Genomic DNA, 21603 nt, shown 5'->3' with positions numbered 1-21603 from the left:
GGGAAGAACTGAAGTAGATAGATATAGAAGATGGATACATTAATGTTATAAAGACAATGTACAGAGGCCACAATTGTAGAATTAGAACACCACTGGGGAACTCTGAATACTTCTAAATAAGACAAGGACTTAAGCAAGGAAGTATTCTATCTCCTGAAATTTTTAATGTTGTGATGAGGGGAATGAATAGGGCAGTTAAAGATATAGTAAAAGAAAAAGACAAAAAGATGATTTTTTGCAGATGATATGGTATCATGGGGTGATAAAGAGGTAGATGTACAGTTACAGCTTGATGCGTGGAAGGAAATAATGAAAAGATATAGATTAAAAATAAATAAAGATAAGAGTGAAGTAATGGTATTTGGAAGAGAGAAAGGAATCAACGTAAATATTACCTTGAATGGAGAACCCCTCAAAGTAGTAGAAAGTTTCACTTATTTAGGGAGTGAAATATCTAGGGATGGAAGAATAACTAACGAAATTAATAGGAGGTTACAGGAGGGAGGCAATTTCTACCAAACAATAAAACACCTGATTTGGAATAATGAAGTTTCAGAAAGAGCAAAACTCCTTATGTATAAGAATTATAGCATCCCTATTGTCACCTATGGTGGAGAAACATGGACAATGACAGAAAGGAACTGGAGCAGACTGCAAGCAGGGGAAATGAAATTTCTCAGAGCAGTTAAGGGAAAAACAAGAATGGACAGAGTAAGGAATGTAGAGATTAGAAAGGACCTCAAACAAGAAAGTATGACAGAAGAAATTGAAAGAAAGAGATTAAGATGGTATGGGCTTGTTAAGAGGATGCATGGGCAGAGACTCCCCAAAATTATGGAAGAACTAAAGATGGATGGGAAAAGACCTAGAGGGAGCCCAAGAACACTGTGGAAAATGGGAGTGAGAATATCTGTTGAAAGGAGAGATGTGACCTGGCAGCAAGTGGAGGAAGAAAAGTGGTGGGAGGACTGAGCCAAATGGAGAGGACTCGTCAGCACCCAGACCCGGCAGTAGCTGGAGCGGGATTCGGATATAGATAGAATGCACTACTTGGACAGTACCACTCAGAAGGACTTCCAACAACTCTACCAATCAATGCCAAGCCGAACAATTGATCGCATAAGGGCCAGAGTTAGACCTACGCGTTATGAAGCTTTTTCTCTTGAATAAATCAATCAATATTTATGAAATAGCTATCATTGTTGCTCTGTACGCGTCCATCACATCTACCGATTCCTTCCAGATGATTCTTCCAACGAATCTCAATGTTGCATACGCATTTTCTACAGATAGTTTCATCTGTTCATTCCAATTTAGATCGCTCTGGACAGTTACTTCTATGTATCTACAGCTGCCACTGTTTCCAGTGTTTTGTCACCACTGGGTAGTGGGTCTCTTCGCATATTTATGCACAGTTCGTTACATTTACTGACGATCAGGGTCAGCTGATAGTTACTGCAGCAATCGTCAGTCCGCTTTAGGTCTTCTTGCATGTCGCTAGTTACACAACCTTCCTACCGACGATGCCATTGTCCGCGAATAAACTCAAGGAGCTTTTTACTTGTCAAACTAGATCATTAACATACATTGTAAACAGTAACGGTTCTATCACACTCCATTCTGATACTCCAGGGAATATCTTTTATTTGTCGACTGTGTTCGAAAGGAACTTGGTTAGAAGGTAAATGGAAACTTTGATTCTAATCGTAATAGGCCTAGTAAAAAGTATGCTCAGATTCATGGGCAGGCATATGAAAGATGTACCATGTAAAATGAGATGCTTCTTTCGAAAACAAAATCTTTGAGGTGCTAAGCGTGAGTTACATTTCACCCTAAGTAATCCGTGACCTTAAACCGCCACCGAACTCGGGAGCTTTGCCTTTCGCGGGCAAGTGCTCTACCGACTGAACTACCCAAGCACGGCTCACGACCTGTCCTCATAGCTTCAATTCTGCCAGTACCTAGTCTTCTGCCTTTCAAACTTCACAGCAGTTCTCCTGAGAACCTTGCAGAGCTAGCACTCCTGGAAAAAAGGGCATTTTGGAGACATGGCTTAGTCACAGCCTGGGGGGATGTTTCCAGAATGAAATTTTCGCTCTGTAGCGGAGTGTTCTTCCAGGGGTGCTAGTTCTGCAAGGTTCGCACGAGAGCTTCTGTGAAGTTTGAAAGGTAAGAGACGAGGTACTGGTAGGATTGAAGCTGTTAGGACGGGTCGTGAGTCGTGTTTGGGTAGCTCAGTCGGTGGTGCCCGCGAACGGCAAAGGTCCCGAGTTCGAGTCTCGGTGTGGCACACAGTTCTAATCTGCCAGGAAGTTTCATATCAGCGCACACTCCGCTGCAGAGTGAACATTTCATTCTAGGTATAATTTGTCTGATGAATACGAGGGCTGCAAAAAATCAATATTTTATTTAATAACTAGCGAATCTGGCACTGCTTCGCAGTTGTTAAATATGTATGGGATTTGGATGTACGTCATAGTCTCCTTCTTTTCCCATTTCTTTCTGTCCTCCTCCTCCTCCTCCCTTCCTTGCCCACCCTCTCCTCCCCTCTATCTCTGTCCATCACCTTCCTTCCACTCCCTGTTCATCTCTTACCTCACACTCTTTCTATCCATCTTCTCCTCCTCCCATCCTTTGTCCATCTCCTGGTCCCCTCTCTGTTCGTTTACGTCAACCATATGATGTATTAGTCACTTATTTACCACCGAAGAAAAGGGACTCACTTTTTATGTCGTTTGCGGGGCAGTCTGAAATAGGTGTAATTTGTCTGGTGAATACAAAGCCTGGAAAGTAATCAACATTTTATCTAATAATTAGCGAACCCGGCAATGCTTTGCAATTGCTAAATATGATTGTGAATTGAATATATGTCATAATCTCCTTCTTACCCCCTCTCTCTATCCCTCTCCTCCTCCCTCTGTCCTTTGTCATTCTCCTTCTTCAGTCTATCTTCCCTCCGATCCCTATACATCTCTTATTCCACACTCTCTCCTCATTCATGTTCATTTCCTCCCCCTTCTCTGTCCATCTCTTCGTCCCTCCCTTACTGGCCTTATTTACTGTTACTACAAACGGAAATCTGATTGGGAATAGAGGTCAAAACGAATGGGTAAATCGATTGGAATCGTTAGTATACCGTGTATGGGAGATACCTTTCCAGCTGCTGGATCTGTGAGGATAGTAGCTTTAAAGGCAGTATTTTCAATAGTTTTAATTTACGAACAGGTTGGATTATGAGGTTAGCTATGAACACAACTCTCCTGTTTTCTGTTAAAAATGACTGCGAGAAGCGAAACAAAACCGCACGTTTTCGCTGCACAGCTTAGCATTTTCTTTCCATCAGCCAGTTAACAGAAAGTGCTTATATATTCAGTAGTTTTGGCTGTGTAGCGTCTGTTAAAAGGTAGTCACGTTGATCAGGAAGGGATCTTTCAATTTGTGTTGCTTTAGTGATATCATAAATTTATTGAAACGAAATAAATCGGATTTTTTTTTCTTTTGACAACAGTTTGTTGGAAGTTTTTATGTGTTTCTCGCAATGCTTGGTGATTAATGATACTTTTTGTCTTTCCGATCGGAGAGGAAACGAATAGCGCCGATGGTTTATTATTCCACCACAGTACCAACGACTGGCCTGGGGATTTATCAAACGTCATTGCGAATGGCATTTTCCCAAAGAAATGAAATACGAATTGAAATCAGCTGAATGTTTGCAACATACCAGATTACCGGGAACTGACATGAACTCAGTCTTTGCAACACACCAAAGATATGATCACCATCTATAAGACGCTGAAATATCCATTTCAATGGTATTATTTTCGCAAAATAGCAATATTCAATGCAAAATCCGTTGTTATTATGAAAATATGCGACAGCAGAACTGTCAAACTCAACTTTTTTTCATGAAAACATGCGAGAGCAGAACCGTCAAACCGACTACTCTTTGATTGAGATTTTCTCATAAAAATACCATCTACATTTTCGATTTTTAGGGTGGATTTTCCAAGAATTTTCTTTCATCAAACCCTCTACTGACTATTACGAACACAACAAGAAAAATATTAGCCGAATCGCTTGAGCCATTCTCAGGTGAAGATCTTTCATACATGACGAACCGATTTTCATTATAAAGATGAGAACTTACTGTTGTTTACCCAACTCTCTTTCAAAACACATCACTCGCCTATTCGCTCATTTATACCAGTGGTGTTCCCACTTTTCCATGTAGTCTCGGAAAAAAAGCACTCCGTCTTCAGGTCACAACTGGCCCATCGGGACCATCCGACCGCCGCGTCATCCTCAGATGAGGATGCGTATAGGTGGGGCGTGCGGTCAGCACACCGCTCTCCCGGTCATTAAGATGGTTTTCATTGATCGAAGCCGCTACTATTCGGTCGAGTAGCTCCTCAATTGGCATCACGAGGCAGAGTGCACCCCGAAAAATGGCAACAACGCATGGCGGCGTGGATGGTCACCCATTCAAGTGTCGGCCACGCCCGAGAGAGCTTAACTACGGTGATCTCACGGGAACAGGTGTATCCACTGCGGCAAAGCCGTTGCCTAGTTTCGGAAAGCTTGTTTAGTAATGTCCTCTAGTGACCGTGGAAATTCCTTTTCATATGAGCAGTGCAACAGAGATTTTAATGTAGGAAACAAGAAACCCACGTAAATAAGACTTTCGGAAACAAGAAAAGCCACGTACAGTAAGACTTTTGCAGTAAAGAGCCCGGCAAAGAGCTTACAAATCTCGATGGCCAAGGGTGTTTTCATGGTGCTAAGCCCATGAATTTTCTTTCCACCACCTATCTCCTTTTGCTAAGTTTATCGTGCAACATTAATCAGAACATTTCCTTTGTAAAGTGTCACTTGATCTTTATTTCAGTGTCGTAGCTGTAAACTTGACAAACTGACCCTTTACGTGAAAGATTCGTCAACATCATCTTGTGCAGTGAGTTACTTGGAAACTTTCCCTCGACGTTACTTTTACTCTTCAGTCATCAAAACCAGTAACAAGCTTGCTGAAACTCAGTATATATTCAAAGTTTCGGCTAAAATGTCACGATATGAACTAGCTGAGATTCCGATCGCTACTTCGAAGCCCGTCTTGTCGAGAATACATGTTTGTCACTATTACTTACATGGCTTCCACTGTATTCAGAGATCGTCTAAATGAAGTAGGACATGCAAAAACACTCTACTATAAATTCACCTTTTCGTTCGGTGGGTGGGATACTATCTCACACAGGTTTAAACGAAGTATTTTTGCAGCAGGCACAACGTTCTTAGCACAATTTTAACACTGGAGCTCACCGTACGTAACGCTGCTACTCTGTTGTTCCTTCAAAGTTATTATGCGTGTCGTCATTCCCAATTCCATACACTGCAGTGACGCCTTGTTTCCTTACAAGAGTTTATAGTTACTCTGTCCAAAAAAGCGCTTCTCCATATCCTATTGACTCTCCAGTTTTCCATCAACTGCGCATATAATTCAGGTATTCAGATACAAACCTGCACAAAATACATAATTTTTATTCTGACGAAGGCGAAATAACACGCGTACTTCCAGCCAAATCCGTTGGAAGTTTTCGTGTGAATACCATCAGGTGCCTGGCATTTAATATTAATTTAAAATATTTTATAAATTCAGTAGTTAAATTAATAAAACGTATAGGACGAGAGGATATAAGCTATATGGAACTTAGAGCAATTATAGTTTATACTCATTCTGTTTGTAAGCTGTGTTGGATCTGCAAATGGGTCTAACGTGCCGAAACTGGTTATAGGGTAAATAAAGACGAATCAACAAAATTGATAAGCTTGCTTTCTTTGGAACTTCTGATGACTGTATTTAATGACATTAAGCTTGCAAATGCACTGTAAGTAATGTACATCTGCAAGCTTTCGTGTCCCATTGTCATTGAAGGTAAATCTAACCGCCGTTACCAGAAGATCCCCCAAATGATTCCAACAGAGTGGTCGAAACGTCAACTTATGAAGAACAAATTTGAATAGGAACATGTAGCAGCCCAACAATACGGAAGATTCTACTTTCAACTGTATATAATACCTGTAGTTACACTGGTATCAAATTTGGTATCCAAAGCGCAGAATGAATAATTTACTGAAAGTAAGTAGCCTGTGATGGAGTAGGCTGTCGAAATAGACTGGTATGAACTAAAAAGGCAGCTGCCAATGTGAAAGACAGTTAACAGTGAGGAACATCAACATAATTTTCCTGGCCTTCGCTAATGCAGAGGGGGAATTGTACACAGCACAAAACAACACTAAGAACACGTCTCTCCGCTCGGTGCTTCATTTGGCTAGAAGAGCGAGTGCTTCTCAGTGCAAAATTACATCTTTGAGAAAAGTTACGACGATCTCAGTGAAGAATTATAACTGAACTTCATGGAAGGTCTCATAATCTGCTGAGAAACATTAGCGCTAGTGAACTACGGTTACTGAGGTCTACATACCCGTAGTGTCTCAAGACAGCATTTAACGGTATCGCATACTACATAGTTCTCAGTCTCATAAAGAGGATAATCTTGATGCGTAAGCTTCTATGCACGATAATATCTCTCAGCAGTAAGGCAGCGCAGAATTTTATCCGGCAACAAATATTTTGCTCCGTCCCTGTTCGTTATTTCCGTTAGTTTCCGTCCAACCCACTCGAAACCAGCTATGCAGGTTAGCTAGGACGCCTCTTACACTAACAAACTTAAGGAAACGGTGATATGTGGAAAGCAGGACCACAGTCTTACTGTTAGTGTTGGTTAACTGCCCGATAACCAATTAATTGACAGCTCAGTCCCCGAAACCACGTCGCTTGCGCTGAATGCACCATATAATGCGTCACGCAATAGTTTTAAATGAAATACGTGACAGACTTTAACTGATCCTCGTACTGCACTGAACAAGTAAAATATCTTACATCATTAAGAGTTAGGTGAAGATTACACACTAAATTTAGACGCTAAAATAAAGCCTCCTAAAAGAAAAATGGCTCTGAGCACTATGGGACTTAACTTCTGAGGTCATCAGTTCCCTAGAACTTGGAACTACTTAAACCTAACTAACCTAAGGACATCACACACATCCATGCCCTCGGCAGGATTCGAATCTGCGACCGTAGCGATCGCGGGGTTCCAGACGGTAGCGCCTAGAACTGCTCGGCCACCTCGGCCGGCGCCTCCTAACATTTAGGAATGTAGTTTGGATTCCGTAGGAATGTTGGAACACGTGAGGCAATACTGACCTTACGACTTATCTTTGAAGAAAGATTAAGAAAAGGCAAACCTACGTTTCTAGCGTTTGTAGACTTAGAGAAAGCTTTTGACAATGTTGACTGGAATACTCTCTTTCAAATTCTGAAGGCGGCAGGGGTAAAATACAGGGAGCGAAAGGCTATTTACAATTTGTACAGAAACCAGATGGCAGTCATAAGGGTCGAGGGGCATGAAAGGGAAGCAGTGGTTGGGAAAGGAGTGAGACAGGGTTGTAGCCTATCCCCGATGTTATTCAATCTATATATTGAGCAAGCAGTAAAGGAAACAAAAGAAAAATTTGGAGTAGGTATTAAAATTCATGGAGAAGAAATAAAAACTTTGAGGTTCGTCGATGACATTGTAATTCTGTCAGAGACAGCAAAGGACTTGGAAGAGCAGTTGAACGGAATGGACAGTGTCTTGAAAAGAGGATATAAGATGAACATCAACAAAAGCAAAACGAGGATAATGGAATCTAGTCAAATTAAATCGGGTGATGCTGAGGGAATTAGATTAGGAAATGAGACACTTAAAGTAGTAAAGGAGTTTTGCTATTTAGGAAGTAAAATAACTGATGATGTTCGAAGTAGAGAGGATATAAAATGTAGACTGGCAATGGCAAGGAAAGCGTTTCTCAAGAAGAGAAATTTGTTAACATCGAATATAGATTTAAGTGTCAGGAAGTCGTTTATGAAAGTATTTGTTTGTAGTGTAGCCATGTATGGAAGTGAAACATGGACGATAAATAGTTTGGACAAGAAGAGAATAGAAGCTTTCGAAATGTGGTGCTACAGAAGAATGCTGAAGATTAGATGGGTAGATCACGTAACTAATGAGGAGGTATTGAATAGGATTGGGGAGAAGAGAAGTTTGTGGCACAACTTGACTAGAAGAAGGGATCGGTTGGTATGACATGTTTTGAGGCATCAAGGGATCACAAATTTGGCATTAGAGGGCAGCGTGGAGGGTAAAAATCGTAGAGGGAGACCAAGAGATGAATACACTAAGCAGATTCAGAAGGATGTAGGTTGCAGTAGGTACTGGGAGATGAAGCAGCTTGCACAGGATAGAGTAGCATGGAGAGCTGCATCAAATCAGTCTCAGGACTGAAGACAACAACAACAACAACAACGCATATTATCTAAAATTCTAAATACTTTCGTAGAATAGTCAAACATGCCAAGCGAGAACGACTGACGGTATATGCCAATGCTAAATGGAAAAATCAGTCGCGCGCGCGTGCGTGTATGTGTGTGAGTATAAGTGTGTAAGTGTATGTGCTTGTGTGTGTGTGTGTGTTTGTGTGTGTGTGTGTGTGTGTGTGTGTGTGTGTGTGTGTGTGTGTGCAGCACGGCTCGGATCTGCCTGAATGCGAAGGAGTTTACATGGCCAACAATCATTCCTGTTGTTAAATGAACTGACCAACTACAGGACACCTGGCCAACAGGCCTTCTGTAGCGTTGTACAGGGAATATGTGCTACTCCACAGCATCTTTGGAATACAATAATGAAATTGTGTGTTTCTCAGCAAAAGTTTCATCTGTCCTTACGACCCAAAGGAATGACGAAAACATACAATTCCACAAGACCGTGAAGTAAATGAGCACGTTGAGAAGTTTGGGGCTAGTTTCGTAACATGAATAAACCAATCCCTGTATTTCGCTAGTTTCCTACAAATGATGCGTAGCGTTATATATGGATTTTGCTGTTTTCACGCTGTTATATGTGCCCTCTAAGAAGAATCCCGCCTCAGAACAATATTTGTGATTTTTAAAACGTGTCCATCGGTATTCGACGTTTCTGTTTGTTCATAATATTCTTTCAAAGTACTCACGAGGAAACGCCGTGCTCGTTCGCATTCGCGTAAAATCGGTGCTGGAAACAGTGCTGGAAACAATTTCTCTGCTCATTTCAATCAAGTGCTGGAAGCTCACTGTGATTGCAGTTTACGGCTTATTTAGTAATGAAAAGTCTTTTCCTACTCACCTCAGTAAGAATGTCACAAAATGGACTACCGCGAACTCCAAGCAGTGAACGTTGAGATTGGCTGACGCTATGTGTTCAGTGGCACTGGATGATTCTCCGCAGTCCTATGCTTGCCCCCTGATCTCGAAGCGTCTGAGAGTCTTTTCATTTATGTAGATGTTTAGTTGCAACGTGACTGTTTCTAGAATAACCTTATTGTCACTCTGATACCGTCAAAGAATGAGAACTCATTAACACGGAAGTTTCCTATCTCGAAAACCACCAAGAAGGATTTTCTGTCTTATCTATGTTCTTAAATGTCTCTCAGTTTCTTATATCGAAACAGTCTCTGCATAGCGGCGATATTTACAGAGAGACTCACGCTCCTACCCACGTAATCAATAAACGTCTGCCTCTTCGAGACTAAAAAAACCTCGATTGCTGTAACGTAGGAACTATGGAATTGACTTCAGCAACAATAATAACGGGAGTGCGTTGAAGCTCGACTAGATTACTCTATGTAGCCGCCGCTGTCCACCGTATTTATAGAAATACAAACTAGAGACCATAACACTGTTTGTCAACTTTCTCCAGTGGCTCACGAACGAGACAGTCGATACCTTAACCCTGGAAACTGTACCGCAGTGTTCGATCACGCAAGGTTTCCAGAATAACGGCTGGTGAGGGTTAGGTGCAAGCATGTGTTCTTCAAGTCATCTGCCTGCTTGTCCGGGAACGCGATGCGAAGGAACGGGTGGACTGCCGTTTAAGGTTGTCGGCGATCTTTGGAATCCGAGGTGCGCTGTCCGTGCCTCCTTTAACGGAAAACACCGATGGTGAGGCGGTCCGTGTGTCAGCTTCCAGGAGCCAGACAAGCAGCTCCTGCAGTTTCCAGGACTGCAGCGCCAGCTCCCTTCATAAAACTCTGTCAACGTTCCCGCCTTCTCATCACTTGTATCCATTTAATACGTTTCGATTCTATGCGGAAAAGATCTAATTCACTGTAGAGAACTTGAAATACCAGCTTTTGTACAGAGATTGCAGCGTTGGTGGAAGAGCAATCATACTGTCGATAAAATTCTTCTGGAGTGTTCACGGCATCGTCATTATACGAAATTGTCCCACGTTTCGGCCACTATTCTAAGTGCTCTTCCTCAGGGCTGTGCTGAGCTGACAGTGACATCGGACACGGGAAAGCTGCTCTTACAGGAATCATATTCTTTGAGAACCAGTTTCTAACCACAGATGAAAAAGGAAATATGAAGAACTTATTTAATTTTTATTCGTTCCAATAGTATTACGTTACAAATTACTTGTACTAGACTTTCACCAAATCCGAGAAATGAATTGGAATTTTAATGCAGCTCTCGTACTAATATAGTTGAAAACACACCATGAAACTGCATCTGTCTCAGAGCATACATCGATGGTAAACTCTTTAGTCCGAATTATACATGCGAAGTGTAAAACGAGGAGGGAAATATAATATTCCAGTTTGTGGGCATGCATTAGACTTTTCAACAGAAGAAGATTATGGACAAAGCATTATTCTTCTCGAGCTACAGCCGCCTCTGATAGCCCTGCTGTTGTGGGATATTAAAACCCAAATTTTCATTATTTTAGTTGGACCTACAGAACGCACAAAACTTGGCTATGGCATTTTTGTGCAAGTTGTGTAGGTAAAGCGACAATAAAAACCGCAGATGTAAAGGACTGTGATTCTCAATGTAGTTTCGGCGATCATTTTCACGTGGGTTTTTATTACAAAATAATGCACAATATAGACTGGCACACGGTGAAATTTAGTTCATTTGAAATGTTACTGTGGCTGACTGCATGCTGTTTCTCTCCAGTGCATCTTTTTCCCGTTCGTCACTTATTTGTCACAGCGCTGTTAACACAGTGTGTGTCTTTCTACAGCATGTCAACTGCAGTATGAGTACCTGCTGTTGAAATTTTCTTTTAAGAAATGGGAAAGGTGCCCATGACCAGCTGTACGAAGAAACATAGCTTGTAACAGTGTTGTGGCGAACGGAAAGAGATAATAAGGTATTCTAATGAAACACATCAGCATACAATCAGTTACTACAAATTTTGCATAAACTAAATTACACGGTGTATTAATTTATGTTTCGTGTCTCTCTTTCACTCATGGTTGCCAAATTATCTTTAAAATGAAGAACTGTTTGCATCAAGAAGGACACACAAACTCTTTACTGTTTTTGTGCAGGCACAGACCAGCCTCAACAATACCTGAAAGTGTACAAAGAACTTTTAATTTAATCTCGTTGTACCAATCCTGCCTACTACCCAGACTTTCAAACCGATGAGAAATGGATTATTTTTAAAATTATTTTGTTGTTTTCCCTTCATCAAAATGACGTCTCTTACTATATGAGTACGCAGTTTCGCTCCTGAGACCCCATGATTACTTCTCACTTCTTGACTGTTGTTTTTTTTATTTATTTCGTGACGTCGGTAATTAGAAAACTTGGGCTTATTATAAATAAACTAGCCGGCCAGAGTAGCCGAGCGGTTCTAGGAGCTACAGTTTGGACCCGCGAGACCGCCAGGTTCGAATCTTGCCTCGGGCATGGATGTGTGTGATGTCGTAGGTTAGTTAGGTTTAAGTAATTCTAAGTTCTAGGGGACTGATGACCTCAGAAGTTAAGTACCACAGTGCTCAGAGCCATTTGAACCATAAATAAACTACCGATCTTTTTGCGATTGCTCTAAACCGGTAATAGTACTTCCGTTAACCATGTGAAGGTTCTCCTAGTACAGGTAAAGAAATACGTTCTGCCTGTCAGTATACGCTCAGCCCCAAACTTCACTGCGGACGGTGCCATAAAATACTGCTATGCTGCAGCGTTTCCGAACTTCAGACTAAACGGCCAGTACCGAAAGTATCAACATGAACAATACGGAATGGCCATGATCAGAACTTTCGAAGTCGGTGTTGGGAATGAAAAATATATATTATTTTGTTTTAAGAAAATAAATTGGACTATATTTCTTTTTTTCTTAATAACACTTGCAACCACAAATATCTGGTAACTGTCGTGCAGCTGCAACAGAACCTGGGGCGAGACGGTGATGCTAACAGTGAAATGATCAGTTAAATTAAAACGGCCAGGAAAAAGCTAAAGAAATTCTTTGTGACGTTTAGTGAAGCAAGGAAATCAGATGTAAAGGGACATAGGCGAAAACAATAAAAAAAATGAAAAAGGTTGACAATTCATGACTTTAGTATACTGTAAGGCTTATTATCAATTTACATTTCCTTCCAAGTTTGACCTTAAAGTCTAATCATATTGCCTAAGACCTACACGATCACGATACGCGTGTAAGTTTAGAAGTAGCATAATGTCAGATGCCTAAAGAAAAACTGAGTCATCCAGTCTTCACCGCCATTTTCAGTTCTTTATTAATCGGGTGCTTCAGTTTGTTTTTCACTGCCAAGTGAAACTTGAACTCCTTCACTGGCAATCCAAACAAAATGCCATCCATGTCCTTTCAATAGCCCACAAGATCAAGCTCTTACTCGTTGAAGAAAACACGACAAAATTTTCCCCTTGGCTTGTAAGTTCGGAAAAGTCTCACTTTTGAAGTCTATTCTGAACTGCTCTCTGAAAGGTTGTTTTAGAAACAATGAACTGAATAGTGGCTTTCCTTGATCATTTTTATCAACAGCCATTTCTGTCTCTTCCACGTTAGTGTAGACCAAATCTGACGATTAGTTTTGCGTTCGCATGCTCTAACCATACGTGAAAAAAGAAAAATTGTCATTAGCAACAATATGAAAGACCTGAAAACACAGTACATCTACATCTACATCTACATCCGTACTCCGCAAGCCACCTGACGGTGTGTGGCGGAGGGTACCCTGAGTACCTCTATCGGTTCTCCCTTCTATTCCAGTCTCGTATTGTACGTGGAAAGAAGGATTGTCGGTATGCTTCTGTGTGGGCTCTAATCTCTCTGATTTTATCCTCATGGTCTCTTCGCAAGATATACGTAGGAGGGAGCAATATACTGCTTGACTCTTCGGTGAAGGTATGTTCTCGAAACTTCCCCAAAAGCCCGTACCGAGCTACTGAGCGTCTCTCCTGCAGAGTCTTCCACTGGAGTTTATCTATCATCTCCGTAACGCTTTCGCAATTACTAAATGATCCTGTAACGAAGCGCGCTGCTCTCCGTTGGATCTTCTCTATCTGTTCTATCAACCCTACCTGGTGCGGATCCCACACTGCTGAGCAGTATTCAAGCATTGGGCGAACAAGCGTACTGTAACCTACTTCCTTTGTTGTCGGATTGCATTTCCTTAGGATTCTTCCAATGAATCTCAGTCTGGCATCTGCTTTACCGACGATCAACTTTATATGATCATTCCATTTTAAATCACTCCTAATGCGTACTCCCAGATAATTTATGGAATTAACTGCTTCCAGTTGCTGACCTGCTATTTTGTAGCTAAATGATAAGGGACCTATCTTTCTATGTATTCGCATCACATTACACTTCGCGACATTGAGATTCAATTGCCATTCCGTGCACCATGCGTCAATTCGCTGCAGATCCTCCTGCATTTCAGTACAATTTTCCATTGTTGCAACCTCTCGATACACCACAGCATCATCTGCAAAAAGCCTCAGTGAACTTCCGATGTCATCCACCAGGTCATTTATGTATATTGTGAATAGCAACGGTCCTATGACACTCCCCTGCGGCACACCTGAAATCACTCTTACTTCGGAAGACTTCTCTCCACTGAGAATGACGTGCTGCGTTCTGTTATCTAGGAACTCCTCAATCCAATCACACAATTGATCTGATAGTCCGTATGCTCTTACTTTGTTCATTAAACGACTGTGGGGAACTGTGTCAAACGCCTTGCGGAAGTCAAGAAACACGGCATCTACCTGTGGACCCGTGTCTAAGGCCCTCTGAGTCTCGTGGACGAATAGCGCGAGCTGGGTTTCACACGATCGTCTTTTTCGAAACCCATGCTGATTCCTACAGAGTAGATTTCTAGTCTCCAGAAAAGACATTATACTCGAACATAATACGTGTTCCAAAATTCTACAACTGATCGACGTTAGAGATATAGGTCTATAGTTCTGCACATCTGTTCGACGTCCCTTCTTGAGAACGGGGATGACCTGTGCCCTTTTCCAATCCTTTGGAACGCTTCGCTCTTCTAGAGACCTACGGTACACCGCTGCAAGAAGGGGGGCAAGTTCCTTCGCGTACTCTGTGTAAAATCGAACTGGTATCCCATCAGGACCAGCGGCCTTTCCTCTTTTGAGCGATTTTAATTGTTTCTCTATCCCTCTGTCTCTTAGAACTGTTAGAATAAATATGAACAGTAAAACACTAGGTAAAAATGGTACGCTACTTGGGGCAGAACAGAACGTCGGTCCTTTCCGCCTCCCCCCCTCCCTCCCCCCATGTGAGTAGAGTTTGTACAGAACTTTCATCTACATCTACATTTATACTCCGCAAGCCACCCAACGGTGTGTTGCGTAGGGCCCTTTACGTGCCACCGTCATTACCTCCGTTTCCTGTTCCAGTCGCGTATGGTTCGCGGGAAGAACGACTGCCGGAAAGCTTCCGTGCGCGCTCGAATCTCTCTAATTTTACATTCGTGATCTCCTCGGGAGGTATAAGCAGGGGGAAGCAATATATTCGATACCTCATCCAGAAACGCACCCTCTCTAAACCTGGACAGCAAGCTACACCGTGATGTAGAGCGCCTCTCTTGCAGAGTCTGCCACTTGAGTTTCCTAAACAACTCCGTAAGGCTATCACGCTTACCAAATAACCCTGTGACGAAACGCGCCGCTCTTCTTTGGATCTTCTCTATCTCCTCCGTCAACCCGACCTGGTACGGATCCCACAATGATGAACAGTACTCAAGTATAGGTCGAACGAGTGTTTTGTAAGCCACCTCCTTTGTTGATGGACTACATTTTCTAAGGACTCTCCCAATGAATCTCAACCTGGTACCTGCCTTACCAACAATTAATTTTATATGATCATTCCACTTCAAATCGTTCTGCACGCATACTCCCAGATATTTTACAGAAGTAACTGCTACCAGTGTTTGTTTCGCTATCATATAATCATACAATAAAGGATCCTTCTTCCTATGTATGCGCAATACATTACATTTGTCTATGTTAAAGGTCAGTTGCCACTCCCTGCACCAAGTGCCTATGCGCTGCAGATCTTCCTGCATTTCGCTGCAATTTTCTAATGCTGCAACTTCTCTGCATACTACAGCATCATCCGCGAAAGGCCGCATGGAATTTCCGACACTATCTACTAGGTCATTTATATATATTGTGAGTTGTTGCTACCGATACAGTGTTAACTGGAGCAAGAAATTCCACGGATTTCTTTCGATGGCCGCTCCTGCCCGCTAGTTCACCCTCTGTTTATCCGATACGTCACTTGGTACAGTTGTCCGAGCAACTGGCCGAGGCAAGTTTGTTGATCCAGAGAAAAATAAAAAAGTAAATGTTCAAAACAAAGACTGCTTTGGAAGTGTAGCCCCACAAAAAGTAACAGCCCAAGGTGAAAGCCGTAGACTGCAGAAATGAAATACAACTTTTTTTAAAGTACTCAGTGTCTACCGCTGAGTAAGTGTAAGCACATTCGTGCAAGCGACAGCCTGGCTACGCTACCTGCAGCTGTTCGGTGGCAGTCAAGCTTCCGCACTGCAGCCATCTGTCACGTGCCGCCGGGCGGGCGAAAGTGGCGCTAATGCTGAAGCTCCGGTTCGAAGCGGCGGGATGCCGAGGAGAGCGAATCGTTTCCTCCCTCGTCGAAGCGGAGAGATACGCCTTCTCGCATTTCGGCTGTCACTTTGTGGAACGAAGAGCAGCGGACCGGAAGAAACAGTCCAACTCCTGTTGTGCAGGCTATGCGCTAATCAGCCGGCGGTAAATTGAAAACGCGCCACGACAAGCATCTGAAACGCTCGTAACGAGCGAGGAGATCAGATTGCAAGCTGTGTTCCGAACCGTAACAACACTCCGTGACTAAAAGTTCTTCTTTATTTCATGGTGGCACGACTTTAACCGGCGCCTGCGAGGTAATCGATCGATGCTTTTATAATGGTATTTCGCTACTTATTTTATTTATTCGTCGTATGTAAAACAATGGAATGTAGTCGAATTAAATCGGGTGATGCTGAGGGAATTAGATTAGGAAATAAGACACTTAAAGTAGTAAAGGAGTTTTGCTATTTGGGGAGCAAAATACCTGATGATGGTCGAAGTAGAGAAGATATAAAATATAGACTGGTAACGGCAAGGAAAGCGTTTCTGAAGAAGAGAAATTTGTTAACATCGAGTATAGATTTAAGTGTCAGGAAATCATTCCTGAAAGTATTTGTATAGAGTGTAGCCATGTATGGAAGTGAAACATGGACGATAAATAGTTTGGACAAGAAGAGAATAGAAGCTTTCGAAATGTGGTGCTACAGAAGAATGCTGAAGATTAGATGGGTAGATCATATAACTAATGAGGAGGTACTGAATAGAATTGGGGAGAAGAGCAATTAGTGGCACAACTTGACGAGAAGAAGGGACTGGTTGGTAGAACATGTTCTGAGGCATCAAGGGATCACTAATTTAGCATTGGAGGGCAGCGTGGAAGGTAAAAATCGTAGAGGGAGGCCAAGAGATGAATACACTAAGCAGATTCAGAAGGATGTAGGTTGCAGTAGGTGCTGGGAGATGAAGAAGCTTGCACAGGATGGGGTAGCATGGAAAGCTGCAATAAATCAGTTTCAGGACTGAAGACCACGACAACAACAACAATGTAAAAGATCTACAACCCTCAAACTAAAAGCAAAAATAAAAATCACAAAATTTACAAAGAAAAGTTCAAAATCTCAAGTTTAACAGAAAATTCATAGAAGTCACAAATTCTGCGAGGAATTCTTAGACACACTATTCCACATTAACAAACCTGTATCAAAATTTTACACCCTATTAACAGCTACAGCCGACGCGCCTAGAACGTAATTACGTTTGCCAGAGTATCTTCTCTATGAGCACTATTGGACAATGTGCTCCACAGTCTTAAGTACTGCCCAGCATTCTTATTCACGGCTATCGACGACGCCTCTTATACGCACGACAGACCGCGTGCTAGTTTGTCCTGCCCGGACCCTGTTCAAGCATCACCAGATCTTCCTGAGTTGTGAGGATCCAATCGCCATTATACTCGGGCTTTCGTAGCTGCTATGACGGAAACCTTTAGACTTTCATCTCTCTTTAAAAGCTTCCTCCAGAACAAAAGGATTGACGCTGCTACAGGACATCTTTTTCCACACAGATACAAAGAACTTCAGGATGGACCGAAAAACATTAGCAGTAGGTTGTGGACTCGAAATATCCTTGGGAGTGTGAGTAAATCTCTACAATACCACTTTTAAAGGACAACAATGGAGTAAATGATAATAAGTACGTCATTTCTTAAATGTCTAATAAACAGTCAACATTTCAAAATAAAGCGATAACAGGCTACAGTACGATTTTCAATACGTCTTCGCATCAGATGAAGTTTCCAGCTTCCCATTGTTTCTAAAAATTTTGATGCCTAGCTGACTTAAAGTATCTTAGAGTCTCTTCTTCAGTTTCACAATAGCTCTAGTTGAATGTGTGTTACGTGGACCACTACACCTAGCCGTCAAGCAAATCTGTGCAAGTCATATCGACATGTCCAGTAAATATTAAAGGAAAGCAGTGTCTGCTGTATTGTCGGGAGATTTGCGACCGTACTGATAATTGGTAGTCGGGCGTCATCCTGTCAGAGATACACTCACTGCAGGAATAGCGTGATCGTTAAACATGGGTCACACATCTAAATGTGAGTTGCAGGTATGTGATGGCTCAGGAAAATTTATTTCTGTACAAAGATTCATACACTACAGACGAGGTACTTACGTAATACTGCTGGTTCAAATGGCTCTGAGCACTATGCGACTTAACATCTGTGGTCATCACTCCCCTACAACTTAGAACTACTTAAACTTAACTAACCCAAGGACATCACACACATCCATGACCAAGGCAGGATTCGAACCTGCGACCGTAGCGGTCAAGCGGTTCCAGACTGAAGCGCCTATAACCGCACGGCCACACCGGCCGGCCCGTAATACTGTGTCATTGTCTCCAGTCAACCGTGCTTTGCAACCTGAGGCGTCAATAATTCACAATCAAGACAAAGATTGACACAGGCACGCAAACGTACTGTCGAGTGGACATAATTGAATTATAGATGAATCGCTGTAATGTGCTACTAAAACTCTGTAAGATATACCACAGTTCGTAATTATGTAATTAAATGCATAAAATGGTATTTCCCATAACGTCGGCACTATTTGTTGTTCATCACATTTGTTGTTTTTCACTCTGATATCACCAGAAACTGAACTACCTCACCATTGTGCCATTATGAGTTACAGAGCTGCCATAAGCAAGTTCTCGTTCGAACTGAGGAAGGAGCTGGTTGTTTTTTATGTCAACGACGTATCTCCTTGTGGACAACATACAAGTCAATGAAGATGAGACAGTACTTGATTCGCTCTTCAACGCCATTTGTCTGTAAGCTTCATAAACCTGTTCAGAATGGGTACGATGCCATTCATGCATACGAAGTTCCGATTAGTTCCATTCTAAATGAGTAACACAGTGAAAACTTGCACACGAATTACATTCGTAAGTAAATAGTATTTGTTTCCCGCTTCAGAAAGAAACCATTGCTCACTCCCATACTTGCTCTTGTATCCACCATCTAAATGAGGGATTCTGTAATGACCAGTGTCCTTAGTAGAGCGTTTACCATGGTTACTGTTTCCTAGACTTTTAGTTTTAAAAGCTTGTTCAGCACCAACAGTACGCAACTGTAGAAGAATAAGGACAGAAAACGTCAGCACCAGTTGCAATGATAGTACATAATTTTGCAGTTTAAGCCTCTGACCAGTATTAAAATTCTACAACTAGGCTCTTCTATATCCTGTCTGGTAAAAGATATCGTTTGATAAGTTAAGATAATATACATTCAGCATGAGATGTGCGTTATCTTAGTATGACAATTATGACGTAATGCACCTGGACTTCACATGTAATAATATGTTTAGAAAGGAGAGAAATTCACAAGAGTCAGCTGTGAAACGAATCAAGTAGCATATACGAGTCTCCATTATTTATGTCTCTGATACGAACGAAAGTTGCCGAAAGAGAAACTCACCCAGCCAAATGTATAGCTCGAGTTCGTAACTTTATGCGTGCCTTTTCCCATCCGCTCTACGACATTTCACCCCCCCCCCCCCCCCCCCCATAAAACCATACGGTCTTTGACGACTTACGTAAAATTGTTTACTGTGTAACTATTGGCGATATCTCCCTCTTAGCATCATTAGACAAACACAAAAAAAAAAATCTTATGGGAGATCATGAAGCCCCAAAAACCTACGCGAACAATTGTTCAATTCGTAATGAGGAAAGAATCATTTACTTAAAGAACAAGGGCTGAATACAGAATAAGTGTAGCGCTTTACTGTGTGAATTAAACAGGGACAATACCGATCTAGGTAAGAGTACGTTAGCGACGAGTTAAGGAGTCTTGCAGCTGGATTCATGCTGTCCTACATCCCTTCTTACCTTGTGCATATCTAATATGCACTACATCTCTAAGCCTACATTTTTTTTATCTGTGTCTGTACCTTACAAAAATTACTATATCACTGATCTATCCACATTGTCTAAATGGGTTTGTATATACTCAACATTTATTACATTATCTATCCACTTTATTAACATTATTGCTCTGTAGAATATTTTTAGGCTTCACTTACAATAAATTCGTCCTAATTTTTACGACATTTTTTCGTTCTGTTCAAATGGTTGCGGATATAGTTCAGTCACTTGAACTAATGTATTCTCATTCTGCCTTTTATTGCTGTCATTTTTTGTAATTTCCCACCGTACATAAGGAATTTTTGCACGTCTAGTCTGGGTTCTCTCTACGAGAGAATTAATATTTATCTCACATAAGTCTTTTTACTACTTTTCACCTTGTAATATACTAGCCAGATGACACGCTGAGGCCGCCGCCCAGGCACAACAGCCGTTTGAAACCAGGGCCGGCAAACACCAGTGTCGTTTGGGGTCGCATGCCGAGGGACGCCCCAAAGCATTAACCCAGCAGCGAGAGCAAACGTTTGCAAATGTGAAGGCAGAAGCGACCTGTGGGTTCGTCCACACACGTACACAAACACACACACACCCTCAGGCATACACAATCAGATCACAAATATCGAAAAAGAAATTTAAAAAATTTACACTCGAAAATTGGCAATGACATTCGATGTTCGACAGTAATATCTGACAGTCGGAAGCACAAACAAAAAATAGTATCAAAACACGTGTTCAGTTCCTAGAGCTGTGGAGTGTGGGAAACAAAAACCCAAATGGCAATTATAAGAAGAAGAACAGCGCCACAAAACGGAACTGAAATACAGCATGTACGAAATCGTCCACGAAGCCCATAAGTAGAATTTAAAATACATATTACCAGCCATCAGAACTGTTTATAACCTATATAAATACATTGTCCCAAAATGTAAAACAAATAGTAAAAATATCTGCATATTACAGGCCACTGAAAATTTCTTGCAGAGAATAAAGGCGAAATGCGTATGACACGAATATTGTATTTCATTCAGTTGTAGTTAGACGGTCAACAAGTAAAAATTTACAAAATATCGTAATATTACACGCAACTGAGGAAGACAGAGCTACAGAAGTTGAAGATATTAAGAAAGATGTTAAATAATTGAACTGGCGAGAAGAATAACATTAGCAGGCTAGTCAGGTGTACGACCACACCCAGGGGGGAAAGCTCTGCAGAGTGCGAGGAGAGAGATCATCCAACAGTCATGGACTTCTCTTCGAAACTGCGAAGGAGGCATTTCCTGGAAAGTCTCGGCAGTAGAGACTTCGCTCGCGGACATCACAGTAATGACGTCGATGATGACCTTAATAGGACTTTCTTCTGAGCATCACTGCCTCTAACGCCACACATTTAGTTCTGGCCGCTGTCAGTCAGACACACTGCATGCTCCAGCCACGCCACTGCTGGGAGACGCTACCATCCGACTCCAGCGCGCTTTCAGCTGCGCCGCCAGGAGCCCGACCAATGCCTGGTAAATGACTTGCAAAACAGTACACCCACCAAGTCTACCTGCTAGTTCCGTTTCTCTCTTAGTGAAATCCTAGCAGCAACCCTGAGAAACTTGCTATTGGTAGTTGGCATACAATGAACACATTTTTTCGTCAAAATAATTTTTTTT

General features: G+C 41.8%; 1 protein-coding gene across 2 annotated transcripts in view; it reads right to left on the bottom strand.

The window, feature by feature from the left end:
• LOC126361083 (cadherin-89D) overlaps positions 1-21603 on the bottom strand; it is a 380910-nt gene that overhangs the window by 294516 nt on the left and 64791 nt on the right. The gene's annotated exons all lie outside the window — the stretch shown is intronic.

Source organism: Schistocerca gregaria, chromosome 1 (assembly GCF_023897955.1).
Source record: "Schistocerca gregaria isolate iqSchGreg1 chromosome 1, iqSchGreg1.2, whole genome shotgun sequence".
NCBI lineage: Eukaryota > Metazoa > Arthropoda > Insecta > Orthoptera > Acrididae > Schistocerca > Schistocerca gregaria.
This window is presented reverse-complemented; position numbering and strand designations above follow the sequence as displayed.